Below are 13,156 nucleotides of genomic sequence, written 5' to 3'. Positions count from 1 at the left end.
TTTCAAGCTCACATCTATGTGGTCATTTTCAGGATTCAATTTCTTCTGGACTATTGACCAAACACTGCTCTCAGGTACCTGCCAGGTGGACCTCTCTCACAAAGCAGCAAGAGAGAGGGGTTGCTAGCGACATGAAATCATGTGTAATTAAGTGACATTAAATTATGTGTGATCTATTCAGGGAAATGATAACCCAATACTTGGACCATATTCTATTTGTTAAATGTCAACCACAGATCCCACCAGCTTCATGGGAATGACCACTGAAGTCCAGGGAAAACATCTGAACTGGTGGGACTGTGATCACCTAGTCTGTGGAAATCAGTCTATGACAGATCAGTGGTTGACTTAGACAATCATCAACAGTTTCCCCTGGACTACCATCCAGCCTGCCATCTTGGTCATAGACTGTGAATGCCAGGAGGTATGTATCATTGTGGCCTCTTAACAATCAGCCTACAACACCTGCTTTTTAATATATAAGAACTTATGGCACTGTTAATTAATGTTTCTGATTAGACTGATCATAAATTTTATGGCTACATGGTTATATTATGCTATGATTGAATTAGCCTTTCTTTTACAATAAGTTTTAGAGATATTGGCTATAATGTTTGACTTTTAAGGTTTAGATGTCATGTAAAGGCTGAAGTGGATAGGTTTTTAGTATCTTTTATTTCTTAACCATTTTTTTTTTTTTAGAAAAGTATGCATCTACATTGAAAACTTTTGGAGTATTTGTTAATTTCCCACTGCTGTAAATCTTAAGATGATTGATTAAACTTTCTTCATTTTATAAGACAAGTGTATGATATGTATATAATAGGGAAATTAAGCTATACTATAAAAGAAATTGTCACCTATGCTGGGTTTTTGAGAATTCTTTTTTGGAAAAAAATATCATCGGTAGAAATCAAAGGAAAAGCAGTTTTTATATTAAGATAATTGTTAATACAGAAATTAATTATTTCTTAATTTCACACTCAGAAAATATAAAATCAGATGTCTGTTGGTACCCTTTACACAATCTTCCCAAATAAAGTCATTTGGCTTCCTCACCACTTCTTCTAGCCCCATAGTTCCTGCACATCAGGTCATTGTACCCTCTATCCATTATGAATCTTGAATCAGCTTATGAAATCTACTTGAGAATAACTGGACCTTAACTAAGCATAAGAAAATAAAGTGCCTTCAGCATGAAAAGAAGAATCACCTCCATTGCATCATTCTTCCTAAAGTATAGGCTCTTTGTTAATCTTGCAGGATGAGTTATCTTTAAATGTGTATGTCTCAGCAATTGACCCAAACAGTATGTCATGATGTTATCTAATATGGACAAAGTAAAAATCAACACAAGTTTGCCAAAGATAATTTAATTTTGTCATATTGAACCCTATTTTGTTGCCATGGTAAGTTTTTAGGGAGATATTTATGGCTGTGCTTGTTGTGGCCTGGGGATAAAAATTTAAAAGGCAAGATTGAGTTGAATCTGTGGTGGTGCATGCCTACAATGCCAGCAACTTGGGAGACTGAGGCAGGAGGATCACAAGTTTGAGGCCAACCTTAGCAACTTAGTGAGGCCTTCCCTCAAAATAAAAATAAAAGGGATTGGCATTGTAGTTCAGTGGGAAAACACTCCTAGGTTCAACCTCCTGCATCAAAAAATAAAATAGAATAACAAAATAAAAAAAAATAAATGAAAGGCCCAATAATTCCATTGAACAGACAAGAATGATAAGGGGGCAGTTAGAGCCATCCCTCCACTTAGTCAGTTTGGACAACTATAATAAAATGTCAGAGACTGGGTGACTTACAAACTGTAGAAATTTGTTTCTCTTAGTTCTGAAGTTTGGAAAGCCAAGATCAGAGGGCCAACATTGTTGGGTTTGGTGAAGGTCCTCTTTTTGATTGTAGACTGCTGACTTCACCTTGTAACCTCACATGGTGCACAGAAGGTGAGAGAACACTCTGGGGTATCTAATATAACAACATTAATTTCATTCATGAGGGTTCTACCCTAGTGACATAATTACCTCCCAAGGGCCCCACCTCTGGTAACCATCACATTGAGGGTTAGGTTTTCAACTTATGAATTTAAGGGGATCCAAGCTGTCAGTCTGTGACATCTCTGTTGATACCATATTAATTTGTTTTCTGCTAGAGGTTCTTTCTTATGGTCTCTAATTATTTCAGTAAAATTAAAATGTCAATTTTTTTCAGTAGCATTGATAATTAAGAATCTATGTGAAGCTCATGTACTTTAGCAGTATTCTGCTAACAGAATCAAAAATTAATGAAAGTGATGCCACAATATCAGTGGTCTAAGACAACTGAAGTTTATTGTGTAACAGGTCTGGAAGATGAAAGTCTAAAATCAAGATGTCCACAGGGCCATGCTTCCTTTGAAATCTATAAGGAAGATCTTTCTCACCTCTTCTAGCTTCTGGTGTTTACCAACAGTCTACTGCATTCTTTAGGTTGAAGATGTATCACTCCAATCTCTGCCTCTGTTGTCACATGCGGTGCCCTCCCTCCATGTCTCTCTCCTCTTCTCCACCCTACTCCACTGTGATTTCATCTTAACTAATTACATTTGCAACCACTCTATTTCCAAATGAAGTCACATTCTGAAGAACTGGCAGTTAGAACTTCAACCTGTAATTTGGGGGTAATATAGTTTAACTCATAACAACCTCCATGGCTTTTCTTTTTATAAATTACTCAGAACTCCATGGAAATTTAAAATTCCTTTGTGAATGGGAGAGTCACTTATGATTGTTGGAAGAATAAAGGCAATTTCCTTGTTGATTATTAATAAAGTGATTTTAGTGTTATGGTAATATTTCCAATGTCATTATATTTGAACTTGAAGCCACTATAGTATCCATGATTTCCATGTTTTCATTTCTGACTGTGAGTGCTTTAAGCAAAAGAGGGAATTGGTAAAACTCCATATCTTACTGACAATCATGTTGTGTTCTTGATAGAACAAGGCAAGGGATAAGTTGTGTTTTGAATCTGAGGAGAACAATTCAGGATTTCCTGTGTCAATGACTTGAAATGAAAACCAGTCTTTATACATGTCCTTTCAGTGTGCAAAGGGCAGGGACTGGGATTTAAAATTCAACAGCTAATAGTCAGAAAAACAAAACCAAAAAAAAACTCACTTGTAATAGTAGAATGTTGCCATTGGAAAGTTTTTAAAAATATGAGCCATTTTTATTTCTTACGTGGAACACATTTCTAGAAGTGGAGAGAAAAGACTCATCTCTCATGTCCTCAGTCTTTCCCTCCTTTGAGATTATATTTGGACTATTTTGGGAAGAGCTCTCTCTGGTTATCTCATGATGATGCCACCAGAAATGCAAAGATGATGAAGAATCATGTGTGTATTTTCATGAAAGCCCCAAATGCAGTTGCTCATACCTGGAGCTCATTGTTGATGCTTCCTTCTTTCCCCCACAGCCAAGTATATATCAAACACATTTGATCTGACCTCCTAAATTCTTATTCCTTCTATACTCCACCTCCATCTCCATCAACACCCCCTTATCCAAGCCACTTGCATCTCTCACTGGTTTCCTGGTATCTACTTTAGTCCATTCAATTTAGTTCCAGCAGCTAGAGTGATTCTTGTAAAAGGTATGGCTTTTTCTGAATTCAGTTTTAAATCTGAATAAAACCACAAGGGCCCTCTGTGACTTCCATTCTCCTGCCCCTCCAGCCTCCTCTCTAAGCATCCTCACCTCTAGTCCTTAGTTTGTGCTGAGAACACACCCAACTCCCATTTCAGCACCTACTCATACTGTACTGCCCCGAGGGACCTCTTCCTCCAAACTTTACTTAGCTAATTCCTGCTTATCCTACAGGAAGAGGTTAAACGTCTTTAAGAGAAGTCAGTATATGAGCTGCAGTTGGAAGTGAGGTGGTCAGGAAGAGAAGTCAAAAGAGTTGGGAAGGGTATGAGTAAGCACACAGTCAAGAGAGACTGGAATAGAAAAGTCTCAATCAGCAAGGAAGGAACAGAAACTACTTCACAGCTAAAGAGCCCACAAAATACCTATGACCACTCTAGAAATTATTATTTGCGTGCTATATAATCAAATGAAGAGATGGAGAGGAGAAATAATAAAGATGATTGAGTGCAATATTCAAAAGAAAGTTGAAAATGTATTCCAGCATATTTATTCTTCTTCTATGAAGCATGTTTAAAAAATGCATTTCAGGGCTGGGGCTGGGGCTCAGTGGTAGCGCACTTGACTGGCATGTGTGAGGCACTGGGTTCAATTCTCAGCACCATGTAAAATAAATAAAGGTCTATCAACAACTAAAAATTTTTTTTAATTTAAAAAATATTAAAAATGCATTTCAGCATATTGGTCCTTCTTTATGAAGAATGTTTAATTAAAATAAAATTTGCCTTAATAAACATACACACTAAAATACATTTAAATATTTTGCATACATTTTTGGTAAAATGTTGGAAATTTGTGTTTATATTCCTCCAAAAATCTTTTTCCCTATGTAGTCCCAAATAGATCTTCCTATACATTCCACTCACCAGGCACTGTGCTGGCCAGGGAGGACTCAAAGAGGACAATCCAAGGTTCCTGAACTCCAGGAGTACAAATAATGTTGAGATAATCCTGGAAAGACTATAATGGAGAGTAATATTTGACTAGACTGGTAAGAATTTGGGGAAAAAAGACACGAATCAGAAATGTTTGGGGACAAAAATCCACACACCTTGGAGACTGAGTGGGTTCAAGGTAACACTAAAGGTTTTATCATAAAAGATTTAGAACAATGAAGAATCATTTTAGAAACAGACTAACCCAAGGAGAAATGGTCTTGATCTTTGATGAGTTGATGTAGAGGTAAAGTGGTGATGAGATATTTTAGGGCAGGGCTTCTCAACTTTGACATGTTGACATTTTCAACTAGATTTTTTTTAAGTACTGGCAACTGAACCCAGATATACTCTATTACTGAGCTACATCCTCAGTCCTTTTTAAAAATACATATGTATTTATTTATTTTGGTACTAGGGTTTGAATCCAGGGGCACTTTACTATCTGAGCCACATCCCCAGCCTTTTTTATTTTTTATTTAGACACAGGGCCTCACTAAGTTGCTGAGGGTGGCCTTGAACTTGTGATACTCCTTCCTCAGCCTCCAAGTCACTAGGATTACAGGATTGTGCCACCACACCTGGCTCAACTAGGTTATTTTTTGTTGGGGACTGGAAGAGGGGCTGTCCTGTGCATTTTAGTCTGTTTGGCAGCTTTTCTGGCTTTGATCCACTGTATGACAGTAGCACCCCTTCTGCAGATTATACATTGTATACATAAGAAAAAAAACATATTATATTCTTAAAGTCCAACTTTATATCCAATCTCTACTGGTTATACAAAGCGGCCTATTTTACCTTCAAACTTGGGGAAAACATAGAGGACTTATATCTCTCTCTTCTCCAAAGTGGCTAGTTTGGGGGAGAAAATGAGAAGTTCACTGGTGTTTATATCCAACTCTCATCTATACTGTTCCAAATGCAGTTACTACTGGTCTGGGTCTCTGCCTCAGTAGCTGCCATTTCCACACCCAACCAGTGAAGCCCTTTAGAGACACAGATGGTAAACCCAGATGTGCTGATGCCTCTATAAGCAGCATGATAGCCTTTATAGAAGCCCCATCTGTATTGAAAACTAGGCGGTAATAAAACCAACCAGGACTGAGAAGATTCCAAATGGCAGTTTCATGCCCACAAGCAAGCCCAGGTTTTCTCATGGGCAGTAGGTGTATATAAAAATAAAAATAACACATAGAATTAACAGTCATTTACTGAGCACCAACTCTGCTTTGTATGGAATCCTTACCTAAAATCCCCACAGAGAATATTACTGTTACCATTTACAGATGATAATAGCTTCTGGGAGGATAAAGGACTTGCCCCCACTTACACAGCTTTGTGACAGAGTGAGGATTTCCTCCAATTCCTATTTGCCTCCAAACCTAAACTTGATCTTTCCTACTATGTTTCATAGTAAAAGTTGCATTAGATAACAGGGCATAAATTACAATGCAAATGTAAGAGATGTGTAGTATAAATGTCCTCCTACCTTCCCCTCATTATAAAAACTTTTGAATGCCTCTTTATGTCTCACATCATCTTCTTTTTGAAGTGTTGATTCTCAAACTTTGGAATGCTTCACCTGGAGGGCTCATGAAAACAGTCTTGGTCATACCTGGCAAGTTGCATCTGTAACAGGTTGCCTGGTGTTGCTGGTGGGAGAACATACTCTGTGAAGCATTGTTTTCAACATTACCAACATGCCCTGTTCAAAATCTCTGGTGTCCATCTCTGCATTTGACAGCACTTTGCTCCTGTATCATGGCACATCTGTATTCTATCTTGGTCATAATAGGTTTGTTTCCCTCTCCAACAATATTTTAAATCCCTTGAAACAGGGATTTCAGTTTACTCATGCCTGGATTCCCCAAGAGTACCAAACACATTACATCTTAGAAGTAGTTTAATAAAAGCTTGTGGAAGAGAATTCTGGAAAGTGATCTGATAAATTTGTTTGGTATATAAATAATGCACATATTAACCTTTGTCTTTTAACTGTGCAAAGACAGAGTATTCACAATATATTACTCTTTCCAAAATCTTCTTTGTACTTCAGTCTCTCAAGTCACTGCATTTAAGAAGTTATGTGTTCCAGGTACTCAGAGAAGAAGATTTCCAACCCCTAATGGCTCTTCCACAACTATGGAGTATCAACTTGGGGGTTAATTTTATTTAAGCAAATTGATTTTATCCTTTTCCAATGTTTCCCCAAACTGGAAATTATTTACTTGTCAGAAAACAGAATATCACCTTTGGTAAGTGGAATATCATCATTGGTAAGTGATATCAGGCAAAATTGTACAAATGGTACAGAGGTTTCTAAGCTTTGTTTCCTGAGGGCCATATCTTAAAGCCAGATGAAAGCCTTTCTAATGCTGTCCGTTTGAGCAACACACCAGGACAGTGGAGAAGACCTTTAGGCAAAGACCTGCTGATCAACTCTTAAACTGCAACAGTTAGCTTCTGATATTTCTGTCACTCTTACTTATCTGGACAGTGTTGCCTACCCTCCTAGCCTCTGATGGCCAGAAGTTTTAAATTAGGCACTAATCTGAACCAATGATCATAATTTTCTGATCACAGAATATGAAGGCTCATTTAAGATTCACAATAAAATGGTAGAAGGACAAAATAAACTGCTAGACATGTGCATATCCCTATGATAATTACCTCATCTGATATATTTAAAGGAGCTCCTTTCTGCTTACATCATTGGTAGTAAAATATAGAGCAAGGGCATGGATCCCCCAGGCTTTAGAAACAGCAGGACCCTGGCAACTCTCACGACTCAATACCAATCACTGCCACTAGATGGCAGCAACAGACTACCTAAAGCTTCACTTTGGCTTTAGGTTCAGCAGGAGCTCAGGGTGTGGAATCTTCTTTGTTTTCTCTGAAATCTGGCTCCTCATCTGCACCTGCCTGTGAACTCAAATCCTCCTCTGCCAATACCACAACCACCGAGGAAATGTGTGGAAACAAGAGAACTGGTAAAACGCTGAATGTACTGTAAATCAGAGACTGGACTCATCAAAAGAGCGCTGCTTGGAAATCTAACCCCGCACATTCTATCCAGAAATTTCTAGGTTGAATCAATTCAGAACTTAACTTGTAAGCTGCAGCTGCAGTGGAAGTTTTTTATTGGTTCCTGGTGATGTCACTTCTAGTGAAGCTGGGAGAACTGGTTTCCTAGGTGTGGGAATCCTTATTATCTGAAACACCTACTAGGAAACACCCTGAGGCCTTTCACCTCTGTGGGGTGGGGGCCTGTTGCCCTAACTGAATACAGTCTAATGCTTTTCCCAAGTAGACTCTTTACTACAACAGAAAATCCAAGAAATAGAAGTACAAAGGAGGAGTAGGGCAAATACACTGCATTAGTGGTCTTGACCTTGGCTGCAAGGTGAGAATCACCTGAGAGCTTTAATATGCTTAACTGATGCCTTGCCCCCCTACCCCTAGTGTGGATCCAGTCTGGGCAGCTGGAGTTCTGAGAGGTCCCCAGGTGAGTCCCAGGTGCAGTCAAAGCTGAGAACCACTGTTAGGCATGTAATCTTTGATCCTGGGTTAATTAAATCCTCACACCTCTAATCAGTTTAAGTTCCTTATACCTTGAGCACATTACAAATAAAACCTAAAACTTATTAAGAATCATTAGTACTGGGTTAGAAGAATAAGAACCCAGATAAAATAGAGTATAAAGCAAAGTTGGTTTTTTTTTCCTCTGAAATTGCCACCATTAACTCTGTTCCCAAAGGTCAATAGTGTCCGCCTGATATTTACTTTATCCGTTTCTGAATGAAGCACTTGTGTTTGGTTACCTTCAAACACTTGCAGGTTGTCTAAGAGGAAGTCATGTGGTACTTTGACTTTTGGTGACCTAGCAATTTGTTTATATCAAATGCCTTTAAACTTCTCCAATTGAAGGCAGAGAATGCCCCTTTTCAGAGCTGCCTGAGCTCTGAAGTGGAAGGCTTCAAACATAATTTAGGGCAAGTCAGCAGTGACCCCAGTGAGCTCCATTAAATGTCATGTATATAGCCAAAAAATGGTCCTTCCACAGCCTTAAGCATGACAGTTACAGTTGAACATGTGGTTATGTCCCATAATTCTCTTGGACAGTTGGGCTCACCATATCTCCCAAGGATAGGAAGAGTTGGAGGAGTATTTAATAGTAGGGAGGATAGAGTGGAAAGATGACAGAAGCTTTGGGCTAGGTCAGGCTTACCGCAACACCCACCAGCTGGGTAATCTTAGGTGCATTTATCACTGTCTCTGAGGTTTACTTCGCTTATCTCTACTATAAAGGAATAAAAGGCCATTTCAGGTGGTTTTCTTAAATAACTGGGATAAACATACAGTGTGCTGATAACTGTTTAACAACTGTTTGGTGAGAGGAGGGGAACACTGATTTGTAGTATTGGCCCATTTCCATGCTGTAAATACCCTCATCATGGCTGACTTCAGATACCAGTGTGCCATCACTGAGAACTTCGGAAGAGATGTGCAACATCTGGAGCAAACTGTTGTATAGTAACCTGTCTAGAATGTGTAGCAGGCACTCAGAAAAGATTATATCCCCTGCCTTTCCCCCTCATAGGAACATTTATGTTCACATAGGGCTTTACCATTTTTAAAGCATTTTTACATATGCTAGCTCATGAAATTCTCAGGGTAACACTGTGAGATGAGCAGGGTGGATATCATTTCTGTGTTTCTGGGGTGAGAGTCTTCCAGCTCAGAGAGATCAGAGTAAGTCACTCACGGTTATGCAGCAAGTAATCCATAAAATGGGTGTAAGGCACCAAGCCAGAGCCCCCCAAGGCTGACAGCATTCTACTCCTGGAAATTTGTGACTATCTTTGGTTACTCAGCAAAAAGGGATTAGGTTGTAGGTGGGATTAGGATTGCTAGTCAGCTGACTTTAAAAGAGAGAAATTGTTATGGAATATCCAGGTGTACCCAATATAATGAAGGGGTCCTTAAAACTGGAAGAGGTTCTTAAAAGGAGAGAGTTGGAGAAAAATGTAACTGCAGAGGAAGGAGACAGAGATGCTACATTGTTGGCTTTGAAGATGAAGGCAGGGCCAGGGCCAAGGAATGAGAAATGGTCTTCAGAATCAGGAAAGGCATGAAAACAAATTCTCTTCTAGGGTCTCCAGAGGTAAGAGGTTCTCTACCACCTTGAGTTTGACCCAGTGAGACTTCTGAATAACAGGACTGTAAGATGATAAATGTGTGTTGTTTGAGCCAAAGTAGTGATGATTTGTTACAGCAGTGCTAAGAAACTCCCTGGCAATCAGGTCTCCTCCTCCCTCAAGTCTCAGCTCAAATTCCAGGGGGATTCTTCTTTTCCTTGCCCTTTCTGGTCTTTTGCTTTCTCCTGAGTTCCCATAACACCTGGCTTTTAGCACTTACCATATGGTTGCGATTCTTTGCATACCTGTCACTCTTCTGCCTAATCCCTAAGGACAGGCAGAATATTCTTGTCATTTTTGCATCACTTTCCACCAGCACAGTGCTTTCCCCCAAGATCAGAGCAAAATAGCCAGATTTTGAATATAGGAGTATGTGAATAAATTAAGGAATGAATGGAAGCTGACATTAGCAATAGCACTGCACCTCATCACCACGAGGATTCATGGTGCAGAGCTGTCAAAGCTGCAGAATAATCAAGAGCATCTCTTGATGGTGGTGTGAGCCACCCTCCCCCTTCTGCACTGCATTCTGGGGTCTTCAGGAAAGATCAAGACTGCTTGTCTTCCCACTAGCTAGCACAAGTGGCCTTCCCCCAGAGACCAGCGTGCATCTGCTATGGTCTTATGCAAGGGTGGGGGATTCTGGCTCAGACTGCAGAGACAGGCATGATGTATGCGTTCCAGGAGCCTCAGACTCTGCTGTCGGCATCTTTGTCTCAGCAAAGCTCATAATTGGATTTGGGCCTTTAGGCCAGTCACTTATTTACTGTTCTCATTTATCAAATGTGAGAAATTCTAGCCCGGTGCTCTGCTTACATCTAAGACTTCTGAAGAAAGGAACAAAAGAAGTATGAGCAGGCTTTGAATACTGCCACACAATACACTGAGAGCAGATGTGACCACGTGCTCAGAATAGCCAGGGCTACATAGCAAAGTTCACATTCACACGGGAAGTGAAAGTGAACCACGTCACTGCTTCTATCATGTGACAGCTGTGGGGTGCTAATCAACTCTCAGAGCCTGTAGTTCTTCCTGTGCAAGATGAGGATAGTGATAGTTCCCATTTATTGAGCATGTTCAATGTGCCTGACCCTGTTCTAAGCCCTTCTCTGTTATTTTATAGTTATACAAGTCATCAGTGTCAGAATTGGAAGCAGTTACATAGTTTGTGAGCCTAGTGACTTTGTTCAAAAATGATTGAGATGGGCTTTGGGGTGTGGCTCGGTGGTAGAGCACTTCCTTAGCATGCTTAAGATCCCCACACCACACACACACAAAAAAAGTCAAGATTTTTCAAGATGGCAGCAGTGGAATGTTAAGCCAAGCCCAGAGCCCTCCTAAGTACAGGCCCCTATGTCACTGCATAGGGGGAACAGCCATGAACCTGGCCCTGAGCAGAATTAGCATACAAATCCTGGCACTTTGTTCACTTTGACTTCTATTTGAACATCTGTGCTACAATAGCTGTCTTTTAAGGTCATTGTGAAGTTGGAATTGAGATTAATGCATTCCTGGTCAAGGGAACAGTGAATAACTGGAGGTGTAGGCATGTAGAGGAATGTGAAGGAGGAATGATAAACCCTGGTGGCTGAGGGTTTGGTTACTTGGAGGAACCTGAATGTGCTGGTTGATAATCCTAGCTGCCCACAGTGGTGCTCTCTGACTGCCAACCTGAGGCCCTTACTTTGTGCTGCCAGTGATGAGGAGTGCTGGAAGGCTTGGAAGCAGGACATGGCAGGGCCCTTGCCAGTGAAGTAACCCTAGGGGGCAGTGTGGAGCAGAGCTGCCTAGGGCAGGGCACTCCCTAGAGGACGCTGTTGCTCCAGCACTCCCTGGCCCAGCAGAGTAGAAGTCTGAAAGGGAAACAAGAGAACAGCTTCCACATAAGTAGAATTGATGTTTGGCATTACAATCTGGACACACAGTATTGGGGGTGTAAAGAGAAGCTTATGATACCTACTGGTCTAGTCTTTTGTTTGGGGGGACATCAGACCTAACTTGGTGTGTTATCACATACGACTATATTTTTAGTACACTACAGACAGAGTACAAATCTTTAGGTAGTAAAAACTCTTTGAGAAAAAGAAACGGGTGCAACTTTCTAAAATAACAGCTGTTACTGGCTATAAACTTGGTCATTTCTCTATTTGGGATTTTTTCCCTAAATACTCCCTTCCAATTTGCAGAGGCATAATCAGCTTTCCGATTATGTTCCTTGCATATAATTATATCATATAATAATAACAATTGTAAATTCTGGATGAAACAAACAGTGCAATTAAAACAAAACAAAACGAGAAAGAAAACAAATTTTCCAAGTATCTCTGAGATTCTTCTCTCCAACTAAGTAGGAGACTGAGGGATAGGACATCTCAAGCCCAGCTGCCTACATTCAAATCCCAGTTCTCACTAACCAACAATGTGAGTGTGGAAAAGTTAAGTAATCCAATTTTCTACCATGAAGTCAGAGCAACCACACCTTATCTCAATTACACAGTGTTACCATATTCTGAAGATTAAATGAGAAATGCTTAGCTTCTTCTCCAGGATAGAATAAGTGGGCTATAAATGACAGCTGTTATCAAACTTTCCAGATTTTTACAATCACCTGAATGACATTTAAGATCAGAAACATCTAAATAAAATCATCATGATTTTCATGACTATCTATTTAGTTGCAAGGAGGAATGAAGACCCCATAGATAAGAGGTTGGGTGTTGCCTTGTGATGGCCCTAGAAATCTAGAAAGAAGGGCTTATGAGCTTTCCTTTCCATGTAGCTATTAAAAAACAGGGTCTCTGGATGAATATCAGAAGCCTGAGTTAGTGAGGCCACAAGGAAGGGGGAAGCAGCCCCATGTCTGTACCTGTTTCTGAAGAAGAGCTCTCCAGATTAAACACAATCTTCCCACTATTTTTGATTCAGAGTTCAAATCCTGCCACCTCAGTATCTGTTCAAGAAGCATCACTTATTCAGGGCTGACATTGCTATGTGCTGGAGATTCAAAAAGAAATAAGACCTCACCTGCCACTGAGGAGACCCAGCCCAATGGGGAGAGGAGACAGGGCAGCAACAAATGACCGCAACTGGGGCAAATAATACCACAACGGAAGACTTTCCAAAGCATGGGGGTGTGGGGCCTACATCCTGCCTCAGAGTGTCAAAGCTTCACCCAGCCAACATTTAAAGCACAAATCTCTAAAATGGCTGAGAGACAAGGAACCTTCTGGATGATGGAAGTGTTCTGCATCTGTATGGGGCTGATGGATATGTGAGTGTACATAGTTTTCAATATTCATTGAATACATGCTTAAAATGAATGCATTTT

Source organism: Urocitellus parryii, chromosome X, assembly GCF_045843805.1.
Source record: "Urocitellus parryii isolate mUroPar1 chromosome X, mUroPar1.hap1, whole genome shotgun sequence".
NCBI lineage: Eukaryota > Metazoa > Chordata > Mammalia > Rodentia > Sciuridae > Urocitellus > Urocitellus parryii.
This window is presented reverse-complemented; position numbering follows the sequence as displayed.